The sequence below is a fragment of the Petaurus breviceps genome, unplaced genomic scaffold (assembly GCF_028583685.1).
Source record: "Petaurus breviceps papuanus isolate PSGF00001 unplaced genomic scaffold, PetGlider_PUasm1.0 151, whole genome shotgun sequence".
Lineage (NCBI taxonomy): Eukaryota > Metazoa > Chordata > Mammalia > Diprotodontia > Petauridae > Petaurus > Petaurus breviceps.
Genome location: NW_027185712.1, coordinates 9,071,346 through 9,086,213, shown reverse-complemented (window position 1 = coordinate 9,086,213; position 14,868 = coordinate 9,071,346). Strand labels below are relative to the sequence as shown.

The following is a 14,868-nucleotide window of genomic DNA, read 5'->3' as shown; positions in this document are numbered from 1 at the left end:
CTGATCTATATAAAGAACTCTATTCCTTCTCCTGAGTATTACTCTTCATCACCTGTCTGTTGGACATTTGGAATGAGATGTCCCATAGATGTACAAAACGCATGTCTAAAACAGAAGTCATTATTCTCCCCAAATGTACTCCTCTTTCAAACTTCCCTACTACTGCCAAGAAAAGTCATCCTCCCCAAAAGCCAAATATGCAACCTTGTTGTCATACATGATTCCTCACTTACCATTATTTCCCAAAATCTATCATTTTCAGTTCTACCATAATTTCTGTATAAATCTCCTTCTCTTCAGTCACATAGCCATCATACTAGTTCAGAGACTTTTCTCCTCTCACCTGGATTAATACAATATATTCCAAATTGATCACCCTGTCTTTAGTATTTCCCCACTACAATCTGTCTTCCACATGGTTATTAAAGTGATTGTCCTAAAGCACAGATTTCCAGAATTTAGTCAGGGAAATTGAGAGATCATTTGATTGTCTCTAGTCTTCCAGGACATCTTCTGTTCTCAATAATATCTCAAAGATAGCATTTATATTGCTCCAGTTACATCTTTCATTTATCTAAATAGTGACATTTATCATTCTTTCAGTAACCTGGAAGATAATTCCTCTTATAGGTTGTGTTTGTTTTTCTCGTGTGTTATGTGTTGGTTATGTGCCCACACAGGTCTGTCTAAATGAAGCTTATAGAGAGGCATGAAGAGATATGTCTAGATTGTCCTTTCATTCATTCTTCTGTAAGGGAGATTTTCATTCCTATCTGTTGAATAACAGGAGATTAGGGCCACAAGATTAGCCCATATGCTCTTCTTAGAGAGAAGGTATACAGGTTTAGAATTCTATTCAATACTTAAATATTTTTAGTCTAGGGGAAACAATTTCTAGGTTCAAGCACCCCTCCTTCTCACTTTCCTAATAATGGGCAAGGACTACCCCAAATTATATCTGAATACTTTACTCCCATCTCATCAATTGTCAATGTGACAAAACTGTCACACATAGTGAATAATAAATAAAATCATGTATCCAAACAAACAACAAACAGGAATCAGAAAACTATAGATTACAATATACTAGGCAATATGCAAAATGAATGAACTTTCCTTCTGGGAGTGAGTAGCTCCACCAAGAGAGAAAAGACAGTCACCAATCACAGCCAAGATGGAATTCCCTGAAGTCTCTAGTGTGGTAAACTGGGGATAAGGACATGATTGAAGTATCAGTTCCACTATATGCTGTCATCTTCCCAAAGTCAGTCCTCTCTCTTTCTCTCTCCTTCCTTGGAGAGAACTGGAAATCACATGTGGTCTTGATTGAATTTGAAATTCTGAAGAGTAAATATTTCTCTCCTCTTCAATGCATGCCAAGCCTCCCCTCACATAGGCATCATTGAGCAATCATTTAAAATATTATGCAAATAGACTTAAGTTCTAGGTTACGCTCTTGACCAGATAACTTGAACTAATTAGAGCATCTAAGCACTCTTCTATCATGTCCTTGCCTATCTAGGCTTTTGTACTTCCTTAACAATTTTTGTTCTATCATTTCCCATCTGAAAAATTCTGTGAAATGGCAGTAGGGATAAAAAATGAATTGAATATATTATTTTTTTGTTAGCACTACAAACTGTCTCATACAATATAGCTATCCATCTCTTGTCTTTTTTTCCCCATATTCCCTACACCCATCATTCTAATATGTGTCTACCTTATTATTGTGAAAAGAGTGACTTGTTAGGCCTTGGACAGATTGCTCTTCCAGGTGACTAACTATGTGTTTTTCTGTCTGTTTGTCTTTGTCTCAGTTCTGTCTCTCTGACTCTCTGTCTCTCTGTCTCTGTCTCTCTCCTCATTCATTCATTTATTCACTTATCTATTTATAATTTCATTTACTGCTACTTTGTTATTTAGAAAACTGGATATGTTACTTCATTGATATAGGAAGTTCTTGGTGAGGCAATACCTATTACCAATGTAGGGAATCACCTGATCTGAAGTTTATAGAGGTACCTGAGGTACTGAGAGATTATGTGACTTGCCCAGGATCTCACAGCTAATATAAGTCAAAGTCAGGACTTGAACCCTGAACTTTGTGATTTTGAGGCTCTTCTTTATCTGCTACTTAAATTTCTTTATCTTTAAATAATGAAAATAAGTAATAAGTTCTCTAATTCTAAATCATCTACAAATGGGTGTTTATTTCTTGATTTGTACTTCATATTACAGATTGTACTTCATAGCACTTTCTGACTAATCTTTCCTACACAAAAATCTAATCAAGCCTATCTCTGCTCAAAGATCTTTACTAGCTCCCTCTTGTCAACCAAGAAAATTTAAGTGCTTTAATATTAAAGACTCCCTATAATCTGCCACTAACCTGGATTTCCAGTATTATCTCATTTTATTCCTCCCCAAATATTGCATGCAGCAGCTAAAAAGTCCCAGAAACATGAATTGAATTTCCTGCCTTCTGTCATTTGTTTTATTCTTCACTTCTTGAATTTTCTTTATTCCTTTTCTCAACTCTTTTTTTTGCCTTTTGGAGGGCAATTGGGGTTAAGTAACTTGCCCAAGGTTACATGGCTAGTTTTTTTTTTTCCATTAAGTGTCTGAGGCTGTATCTGAACACAGGTCCTTCTGACTCCAGGGCTGCTGCTTTACTCACTGCACCACCTAGCACCTAGCTGCCTCTCTTTCTCAACTCTTGAATTTCTGCTCATCCTTTAAATCCCATCTTCTATACAGACTACTTCCATATTTTCCCTTCAGAAACTACTTTTTCCTTCTTTCTCTGAATTTACAAAGTGCAAAAAAAAATAGTCTTGATAAAAACATGAGAACTGAAGCAGAAAACTTTCACAGAAGACTCTGTACTGCAGATTATGGCCATTGAACTGAATTGAAAGCCATGTTTTCACAGTCTTTCAATTGACTTAGAGCTCTAATTCTGTTTGCTTTTGGCTGATGACAAAATTCATGTGACTCAAAAGAATGACACTATAATTTTAAGATATTCCTCTAATAAGATGCCTTAGACATATAGGTTAAAATATGCAAGATTTCATGATAGACATAATCACAAAGATAATTTTATTTAATTAGCTTTTGATTTTCCACAACAGGCAAATAAATATCATCAACAATAACATGAATAAGATAGTCATTAAAGATGATTTCTATTGTCATGGAAAATTTACTGAACAAAGTCTAAATAGTTTTCCTAAAAGTGGCATCATTCTACATGTTTTCTTTTTGTAAATGACAAGTTCTGATTGTTCCAAATTCCTGGAAAACTATAGGTTCTCTCTTTGCTTGAATAATGCATTGATATAGCAATTCATTAAATATGACTCAAAAAAGAAATGCAAATACATAATGAATTTGTTTCAGAATTTTATGAGAAAGTATCAGGCCAAATTATATTGGAGAAATTCATTTTTAGTTGTTCTAACTTTTGTGGGGCAAAAAAATCTATCTCTATAAAAAACTATATTCTCCTAGTGACACTATCTAGTTGTGAATCATGGGCTAATACAATCTGAAAAAAATCAGTATCGTGTAAGACGTAAAGTACAATAGAAAAAATGCGTCATGAGTATAATTAGGTTGCAACCTTCTACCAATGATGACTTGTGAATGAAACATGGTCTAAAATATGTCATTATGTTATATGTGTACATTTATATATACATATGTGTGTGCATATATGAGGAGAGAGAGAGGAGGTTGGATGGGCATGGATGTGTAGAGACAGTGTGGAATAACACATGGATAGAGTATCACATGAAATACAAAAAAAAACCAAGAAAGATTTTAGTGAATTGTATAGATTTCTATGGAGCATTTACAGAAACAACGGAATAAGGATTTTCTAGAAAGAAAAAAGATTGTTATCTGAGCTTTGGGAAGGAATGGTGAGACCATATATCTGTTGCAATAAGAACTAAATTGAAGTGCTTAAAAAAGCACTTTAAAAATCCACTTTCTGGAGCCCTTCACATTTTTTTTTTACAAATCTCAGCTTTTTGTTGATTTTGTCTTCTTAACGGTATTTTAAAAGTTCACACTTTTAAGTGTTAAGTAAATAAACTAGTGTTATGTATGAATTATACTTTTGGAGCTAACAAATCAATCATTCATCAAGTTCTTTAAAAGACTCAGATACTTTGCTAAATGTGCAGAACAAAGGTGAAATAATTTCTTCTCTCATGATTTATGTATTGTTTCTTCTACTTTTTAATTCATTTTCTTTTAAAATGTGAAGTCTTCAGAATATCCTTTGTAGTCATATTGGGTGCTGCCTCTATTGAGACACAGATTATGTCTATATGCAGTCTAATATTTGAATGAAAAGTTGAAAATTCAACCAGCTGTCTAGTGTTCAGTCCATTTGAAATCAAGGATCTGTTTGTTTAGAAAAATTCAAATGTTTGTGAATTTTTTGCATGCTTTTTTGTTGTTGTTATTGCCTCTCATCCATATGTTTTGGCATCACATAGACACAACTATACTTAAAAGATTTATCTGAAAAGCTTGCACATATTCTTGGCAGAACAGTTTAATAAATTCATATGTCTGAGAGGGACAACTGAATTAGGGATACTTCATTTTTAAGAGTGAGGTTACACGTAGAGATTTCATCCTGAAAAGGCGGATCCATGATATTGCATTATACTGTATAATCTGCAATAAAGAGCCAGTTTCATTTGCTTCTTCCCCCTTCTACACACTAAGTCTCGTGCATTTAAAATAAGTCATTTTTTTCTGTGATACTTGAACTTTACATATTGAATAACATGAGGGAATAGAGAGTAAGAGCCATTGTCTTACACATATCTCCTAGTCTTTTTGTAAGGAAAATTTGAAATATGCATTCAGTGAATATATTTAAGCAAATATTCTGTCCAAAGCGGATGTTCCTATAAAAACAAACAAAAAAAAAGATTTCACCATTTGAAATGTATTAGTGTATCATTTTTGTTCTTAAACTATAGATTTGTAAACACTATTTTAATATTTTAAGAATAGCTAATATTTAATATTCTTGATAAATAAATATAATAATATTTAATAATCTTAATAATTACTTTAATTAAATAAATATTTAATATTTATTTAAGAATATTAAATATTTAAGAATACTATTTTAATATGTTAAGAACCTCCCTCATTAGCTTAACAGAGAAATATACATACACACTCATATGTGAGTGTGTTTAGTGTGTATAGTTACAATGAAAAACTGTTTGCACATATGTATTATATATATATATGTATATATTCTATGTAACAGTTTTAAAATATTTTTAAATAGCAAAAGTGATTTCTTATACTCTGAATACCCAAACAATGCCTTAAAAGAACCAGAAACTGCAAAGAAAATGCTGACAGCATCCTTCAAAGAGAAATAATATATTGTGTTCTTTGGATTTAAAGCTAGAAAAGAACTTAAACATCATCTATTTCAGGAGTTCTTATGCTTTTGTGTTTGTGTCCTAGACCCATTTGGCAATCTGGTAAAACCTTTTGAGTCCTCATTGGAATCATGGTTTTAAATGCCTAAAATAAAATGTGTATGCTTATAAAGGAAATCAACTATTTTGAAATACAGCTGACAGAATGATAACAAAGCAAGTTCAAGGGTCACATGTTAATAAGCCCTGATGTAAACCAGTTTCTTTTCATAACCCTCTTTCCCCCACTTTCATTCTACAGATGAAGAACCTGTGATGTATAGATTGTTGTTTCTTGTTCAGTTTTACACAAGTAGTCATTTCTTGCATCACAATATTATTCCATTACATTCATGTATCATAATCCATTCAGCCATTCCCCAATAGATGGTCACCTCCTTAGCTTCTAGTTCACTGCTACTATAAAGAGATCTGGTTAGCAAATTTTTAAAGGACCAGATTAAGTTCATCTTTCTGCCAGATTCTGCCCCTAAGCAGCAGACCCATTCTCCCTGGTAGTATGACTGGAACCAGGAATATTTCAGGTAACTCTCTGTGCCCACTCCCTTAAGGAGGGATAACAAGTCAATCAGTTTCAAGTGAAATTTATAGTCAGAATGCTAATGGAAAGAGAAGTATGATAGTCAATAAGCCTATTATTCAGTCACAAAATTCTCTTTTGGGTGAAATGACCACCTTCATGTAATATTACACTATTTTCAGAAAACAACAATAACAATAACCACAACTTTTTTTTAATTTGCTATTTTGGATGGAAACTCAACATATATTATCGTAAACAAAGGAAGAAAGTCAGAAACTCTTAGTTTCCAATATTCTAAACAACTTATGTCTGTAAAGTTAGCCTGGGAATTTATTAAGTCTTTATTTGTTCCCCAGAATATCCCACAGATAATAACTTCACACTTTTCTCAAAAGTAACTGAAATCTAATTTCTGTTTCCTTTCTCTTATCAAAGGCACAGTGGTCATTTAAGCATGAAAATGAAATGGAATAACAATATATTGCTTTCTAAGTAGAATTTTCCTTCAGGTCTTTAAAATTATAAAATGTTTTTCTCTTGTATCATTTTCAAGTGTACAAAGAATCATTATATATAATGCGTATATGTATATATGTGTATATACACATATGTGTATATACACACGAATACATATATTTATATGTGTACATATAGCCACATTTTAAAATTTCTAATATATATTTAAATTTATTTTTGACTTTGCATTTTCAAACTCTGAAATAATTCTTAAAATCATGTAAATGAAATTGCACAAGACAATGATTTCTCTAGCCTTCACAAATTAGACACGTAATTTAGAAAAGAGCTGAAGTTTTTGGTTTCACAAATTATTAAATGTTTAGTGAGGCCAAGGATATAATACCTTGTATTCCCATTTTGTTCAGATAGGGAACTATGTGTAAGATATAATCTAGATGAGTCAATATAAACTATAATTCAGTTCAAGAAATATGCTTTGGAATCTATTGATAAAATTACCAATGATTTAAAATATTAGCTTTATGCAGCATATTCACAAGTATAAATAGTCACTTATTCTAAATATTCTTTCATTGCTGTTCACTGAAGTCACTTCTGAATATGGCCAGTTAACATTGAAGTTGTATATAGAGTTTACCACTGCTAGTGTCCACAATCCATTTACAACTGTCATACCAAATATTGCTATATACCACTTACATAAGTCTCACTAAGTTTTGTTTGACTTGCCTTCTATAGTCATTATTTGCATCTCTACTTCTTACTCCAAGGTGAGGAATACTTTTCTTATGGAAAATAAAATCTCTATCTTTTTTTAACTCTCTCTTTCTTGGTAACTGAAAATTCATTCATTGTAATGACCTTAAAGGTCACAGAGAAACAACAATATTTTGCTACCATCAACATAAATGTATTGCACATCTCCTTTTTTTTAAATAATTGTGATAGACATGGAGGATACACGTAAATATGACATGATCTCAGTCTTCAAGGAGCTTCTCATTTGTCTGAGGAGACAAGGCAGTGTCACAATTAGGATAAAGCAATTCAAGTCTACATGTTAAACAAAGAAGGAAGACAATAGATGGTAGGTGAATCAGAGGAATAGGGGTCCCTGATGGGTGAAACAGTCTGGGAAGGCATTGGAGAGAAGGTAAGACTTACCTGAGACACTGAAAAAAATTATAGGACTTAGAAAAATCACTGGTGATGGAGGAGACATTTTAGGATCCATTATCAGAGAAGAACTGAGTACACACATAGAATAGAAAACTTTGAGCTAAGTTGAAGAAGGTTTCTGCAGAAGAATAAGTGGAAATAAGATTGGAATAATACACAGGGGAAAGTTCTGGAAGGCCTTTAATGTTACAGTATATAGTTTGGACTTCATTCCAGAGGTAATGGGGGAGCACATTATCAATGACTTGGATTAAGAAATAAATTGCATGCTTATCAAGGTGTCAAAGACATGAAGCTGGATGGAATACATCATTTGTTAGGTGCTAATCAAAATTTATATACAAATGAATACTTTATATTTATTCGTATTTAATTTAATCCTATATAGTTGATTAGGCACATGTTCCTTACTATATTATTCAGTGTTTTAGCTATCCCTCCAAGTATTATGATATCTGCAAATTTAATCAATATGCCATTTATGTCTTTTTCTAAATCATTGATAAAAATGTTAACATAAAAGGAACAAAGATAGGTGTTGGGTCACTTTTTTAGCTACCTACTTCTTGGCTGACATTTGAACAACTACTTTTTATCTGGTTATCCAACCAATTACCGCTTCAGTTAAATGCACAATCAGCTAGCCTTTACTTCTTCAGCTTGTCATCAAGAAAAAGTCACTGAAAAATACTTTGCTGAAATCTAGCTATATAATATAGTTGAAATAATCCTATCTACCAATCTACTAACCCTTTAAAGGAGGAGCAATAAGGAATTGAAAGTACTTTGTCATGACCTAATATTGATGAAACAATGCTGCCAGTAAATTTCTAAATGATCATAGATTCTTTACAAAAATATAATTTCTGGACTTTTTTAGAGAATAAAAGTTAATCTTCTAGACCTATATTTTGCAGACTAAAACCTCTTCCACCCTCTACTCCTTCCACCAACTAAACCATTCAACCTTTTTAAAAAAAAATTCTGGCCCTTCTGCTGCTTGCCATGAATTTTCTTTATTCATTTTTATTTTTAAAATGTTTATGTGTTGTTCTTCACAACACTGTGACTTCATGATAATTACTTCTCCAAATCTTCTCTTTTAATAAAGAAAACAGCTTTACCCATATTTTTAATGCCGTTTCCACTTCCTCTTATACCACATCTGGGACTGTAGCATTATATTCTGAATGTGGTAGCCCTACTATCATTGATGGTCAAAAGTTTTGAGATAATTCTTAAATTAAACTTTTTTTGCAGACTATTGCAGTATTTCTAATCTTCCACGTTCTGCTGTTTTGTGAATAAACATTCTCTAAATTGGCACTTACTTAGTTGTCACATCTCTTTGCTTGGGAAGGATATCAAAGTATTTTCTGTTTAAGGCAGTTTCTTGTCCCTTTGGCCACATCTGGAAAGCAAAGACTCTTGACTTGGTTTGGTCTTATTAATATATTTCTTCTACTATACTTTTTTTTTTGCTTTTGGGGGGCAATTGGGGTTAAGCGACTTGCCCAAAGTCACACGGCTAGTAATTGTGTCAAGTGTCTGAGGCTGGATTCCCTGTGCCACCTAGCTGCCCCTCTTCTACTACTTTTTAAATTATCTGTAACCCATGTTGAAACAAATTATAATAATCTTCATAGTAGTTCTTTTGTTTATGGCCTTTGTGGATACTGCATGCTAGAATGATTATGTCTCATGAAATATTTCCAGTTGCCATTGGGCATATGATGAAACTAACTCTGACTACTCCTTTGTGAATTTCTCCAAGAAAAATGTGTGAATTTTAATTTGTTTTAAGTAAAGAATATTTATCTTCATGTTCCATATATAACATAGAGATTATACATTTGTATATATGTGTATATATGCACACATACATATGTGTGCACATATATTCAATCTGGGTATATTTCAGTTCCTCTAGTAGGGTGTTATTTGAAATTTTGAGCACTACTAATTAAATTAATATTTATAGGTTGTCTAAAAATAGTAGAATTTTTAGTACCCTCTGACCCCATTTTTGCCCATTCCTCTAACATTACTATAGAAGAAGCCTCTGCTCCTTTGAAAATTGATCTTCTTAAAATTCCATATTCATTATATCATGCTCTTGCTAGTTTCTTGTTAGTTTTTAAATCAAGCTCAAGATGCATATTTTCATTCAATGCTCTCTGTAATTAGTACCCGCTATACCTTACTTTAACTTCAGAGATTTTGAGTTAGAAGGGAACTCAGAGGCCATCAAATTCTACACCTTTTACTGAGGAATAAACTAAGGCACAGAGAACTTGCCCAAAGTAACATAAATATTAAGTAGAAAAGCTGAGATTTCAACTAAAATCCTGATTGCAAGTTCATTATTCTTTCCAAAGCCATTGAACTTCCTCTTCCTCTTCCAATTTTATCTTCCATTACTCCCTAACGTGTATTTTTTATTCCAATAAAATCAGGATTCTTTTGGTTGTTGTCCCTTAAATGAATAAAGCTTGCTCCTACCTCTTAGTTTTCCTTTTGCAGTTTCCCACCTAGAGATTTCCCTACCCTCTGTCTCCCAGCTTATCTATATCTTTTCTTTGCTTAAAGGTCTATCTCAAATCCCCTTCTTCCTGAAGCTGTCCTTCACAACTGACAACTCTGATGCACACTTATCGGCTCACCTTGTTGAGAGACAATACAAACTTATAATTTGTAGCCACATGACAATACTTAACAATATGCATTTTGTCCAGTGTTGTTCTAATATCATTTCTTGTTTACCAGTGTATCCTGACTAGACTAAAAGCTCCCAGAGGGCAGAAATCTTGTTATATTTTCTATTTCCTACAAAAAAAACAAAAGATTACAGAGCACATAGTAGGTAATTGATATATTTTCACTGAACTGAATTGAATTAAATTTAGCCAATACAGTGTGGCAGGCAACCGACACCTCATTACAACGCACAAAAGATACGCTCTTGCCTGAGCTTTTATGTCCAATTTGTTCTTCTCCCAAACCCCTTGACAAAGACAAAACCTTTTAATCTGTTTGCAAAATATTCCCTCCTTCCTCCCTTCTTACCTCTGCTTTTGTGTGATATACTGTCCTTGCCTATTACCCCTTTATAGCTGTTTTGTTAAAGTTCATACAGCAAAGACCTGTAAAAGAAATTTATGGCTCTGGGGATTTCAGCAAATTCTAAATAACCATAACATGAACATGAAGCATTAATTAAAGACACTAGAGTCTAAGTTATAACGGGAATTCTGACATTTAAGGCCCTGGTACCATGCAAATTTAGAATGGTATGACAAACAGTGAGTAATTTGATGGTCAGAAGGTTATAATGGATACCTTAATACCTTCGTCATGAAAAACTGTCTGTCCTTGCTCTAACCCCTACACAAGGGCTCAGAGGCCTACTTCATAAAACATAACTGTGTCTAAACATTTTTGCAATAACTCACATGTAAACTGGGCTTTTCTTTGGATGCATCAGAGACCAAACAAAACCTCCAAATTTGCAAATAAAACATTTAGCATTCAATATAAATTTCAGCCTATCATGACATATTTCATTGTGCCACCACAGACTTAATTTCATTTTATTTTTATTATTATTTTAAAGAGAGAGAGGATCATGAGACTCATCCTCCTAATCTAGGGACAATGTTCTACAGACACTTTGCTGCTTACTGTCTAGTGACTAAGTCTAAGCTTCATCACCTATGCATACAGAACTTTTGCTGATGTGACTGAGTTTCCTGAAATGATCTAAATAAAAGGGATAAGTAAAGAAGGTCAAAATTAAAAAAAAAACTCATATAGGGACTTATCTGATACATTTACTTCATTTAAACTTACCTGATCGTCCTAACTACTGCAGATAAAAATTAAATGCAATATTAGTGTTGCCCTCAAATAGCCTGCAATACAATGGGCAAAAGATCAAACACAGTTTGATAAGTTCAAAGGAGAGGTCCAGGCAAAGTATTATGAAAAAAGGGCATAAAATTTTATATATGTATTGTGACTATGCACATATGCCTGTTAATACATATATATGTAGATAATTATTAGTAGAACTTACAAAATAAATATTAATTTTATAGCATATGTGTGTGTATAAAACAAAATTTTAATATAAAATAAAAAGAAAATTTTCTCTTTGGTCCACTCTTTACGTTTTGCTTTCTTCTTTAACTTACCATCTAACATTATTCTCTAAGCTATCATTCCCTTCCCCTCACTATCCCCTGCAATAAATATGTATAGATTATCAAGACAAATTAACACACTGGCCATGACTGTAAATGCATCTCTCATTCTGCATCTCAGTTCAATTATCTCGGGGTCAAAAGATAGGAGGTACATTTGATTCATTGACTTTTAAAGTCACTATTGTTCATTATTGCAATGGCAAGCACAGAAGTGGTTCACACCTTGTTTCAGCTATTGAATTAACACTGACTGATTTGTAACTTGGTGGGCCCCATGAGTGGAGAACTTTGAGTATTGTATTTTGTGGCCCTTAAGGAGGAAAGTCTCCTTAAGGATGATTGAATGCTTGAGTTACTAAATGATTGTACTTTGTTGAAAACTATTGTGACCACTTTGGTGAAAATGATGTGGCCATTTTAGTGATAAGTCATTGTGAATTCTGTACCTTGATTCTCTGTGAATGTTTTGCTCTGATTTGTTATTGAATAAATAGAGTGTTCACTTACTGTGTAATCAGAACCTTAAAAGCAGTTTACAGTAGCATTCTTCTGGAAAGCTGCTCATGTGTAGCTTTACAATTATTTTCTTCAGAGTTCTAGGTTTTTACAAAGTTGTTTTTATTCTGATTTTTGTTGTAATCACATAAATTGGCTTTATTGTCCTGCTCTTTTCAATCTTCATAACTTTCTATGAGTCTTCTCATAATTATATTAACCATATTCATCATTTTATTATGGTAAAATAGTCTTCTATTATATTAAAACACCACAATAGTTCAGTCAGGTGCCAGCTGATTGACACACCCTTCATTTCTAGTTCTTGCTACTACAAAGTGGTGATAAATATTCTTACATATCTGGTTCTTTTTTCTCTGTCTGATATCCAATAGTAACACTGGAACAGAGAAGACGTACAGTTTGATGTCTTCAGAAGCAGAGTTGTAACATGTTTTTCCCACAAATGATTTAAGCAAATCACATAGCCAAAAACAGTATATAAACCTCTGCAATAATTTTTATTTTCCTTGTGATCATCTTGGAAAATTCTATAGGTAGGTATAAGAAGGTATTGAGAAGGTAAATAGGTGTAATATAGTTATGGAGAAGGGAAAGCAAAGAATGTTTTTTTTTGTTTAATTAGCATTGTTTGGTTAATGATTTTGAGCATTTTATATGTTTTTAATAGTTTGTGTTTATTTATTTGAGAGCTAATTTTTAATAGACTTGGACCATTTACCTATTGGAGAATGTCCCTTCTCAGATATATATGTTATTTACTTATCTTAGATATTAGATGCCTTTCCCAATGAGTTGTTTTCCTTTTCATGAATATGTAATTTATTTTACTTGAAAAAAAAACCTTTAATTTTATGCAATGAAAATTGTTCACTTTATCTTGTACAGTAGCCTCTATCCTTTTTTGAGGTAGCTATTAACTGCATTCCATAATATGAAGAAATCTCTATCATTTCTCTTCTATTTTGTTTAAGATAGCCTCATATTTTAGTTAATGCATCTATTTCTAGCTTATTATGGCATATGGAACAAGCTACATGTCTAAACCTAATTTCTGCTTGATTTTGCTGTTGTTGTTGTTGTTGTTGTTGTTGTTGTGTGTGTGTGTGTGTGTGTGTGTGTGTTTTAGTCAAATAGGGATTACTTACCTCAGTTGAAATTCTGGGCTTTATGAAACAAAATATCCCTATGCTTACTTGGAGGGATTTGCTTAACTAATTTATTCCATTGTTTCATCTTTAAAAAATTAGTCAATATTAATTGTTTCAGTGAAAACCACCTCACATAAATTTGAGAACTGGCATTATTAAACTTTCTTCATTTCTAACTTTTTTTTCCCCATTATCTCTCTTGAGATTCTTGACCTTTTGTTTTTCCAGATAATTTTAAAAATTTGCATTGTTTAACAAAATAATTCTTTGGTCATTTGATTGTTATGATACAAATTCTATAAAATAATTTCCACATTATATTTTAATTATATTTGCAGAAGTTAGCCTTAAGAAATTAGTATTTCTCTTTTTCTCCTTTATTTCTGAAGAATTTTATATGAGCTTGTGTATACATTAGCAAGAGGACTCTCAGAAATTTATGCATTCTGTAAGATATGTTTTAATTTTTCTGTTGAGATTTTTTAGTATTATTTTACTTAAAGCTTTGCATTTGCTATCCTGATATTTACTTGAAGTTATTGTTTAAAATTTATTTTTGTCAGATTTCTTTGTTTTCTGCCTATATTTATTCTCATTATTTTTCCTTTCCTATTACTAAAGCTAGAAATTTTTAAACTAATACTGGATAATAATAGTGACAAAGAAAACCTTTATTTTATCTCTGATCATATTAGAAAGAACTTTAATATTTTTCAATTCTACATAAAGATCCCAGATTCTAAGAGGTGATGCTGAATGGATAGGGATTTGAAGCCACCAAATGAAATGACTTGAGTTCAAGTCCTCCCTTACAGACTTACTTTGTATCTGACCATCAATAAGACATCCTTTCTTGATCTCAATTTCTTCCTGTATAAAACAAGGACAATAATAGCACCTATATCAAAGGGTTGTTTTGTGAAGCGAATCAGATAATATGTGTAATGTGTTTTGTAAAACTTAAAGAAACATTTTTATTTTCCTATGTATTTTTTCATGATTTTTTTCTTGTAGAATTTCTAGCTCTAGAAATTAAGTCACTGTGGTGATAAATGGATACCCATATTATAATTATGAGAAATGCCTTATATATGTGTGTATATATGTGTGTGTATGTATATGTGTATTTCTATTACTCCTCCACCCACAGAAATATGGATATTTCTAACCCCCAATTTCTATCCCTCCTCCACCCACAGAGAAGGAAGCAAAATACTAATTACACACATGAATCAAACAAAATATATTTCTTTTCTCTCTCTCTCTCTCTCTCTCTCTCTCTCTCTCTCTCTCTCTCTCTCTCTCTCTCTCTCTCTCTCTCTCTCTCT

The 14,868-nt window shown here is 32.4% G+C and overlaps 1 long non-coding RNA gene across 1 annotated transcript in view; it reads right to left on the bottom strand.

The window, feature by feature from the left end:
* Positions 1–4,155: 4,155 nt before the first annotated feature.
* The window catches only part of LOC138153661 (uncharacterized), a 129,701-nt gene continuing 118,988 nt past the window's right edge, over positions 4,156–14,868 (bottom strand). The window contains exon 3 of the long non-coding RNA XR_011166426.1: positions 4,156–4,931. This is a non-coding gene — a long non-coding RNA (uncharacterized lncRNA). The remainder of the gene's footprint in view (positions 4,932–14,868) is intronic.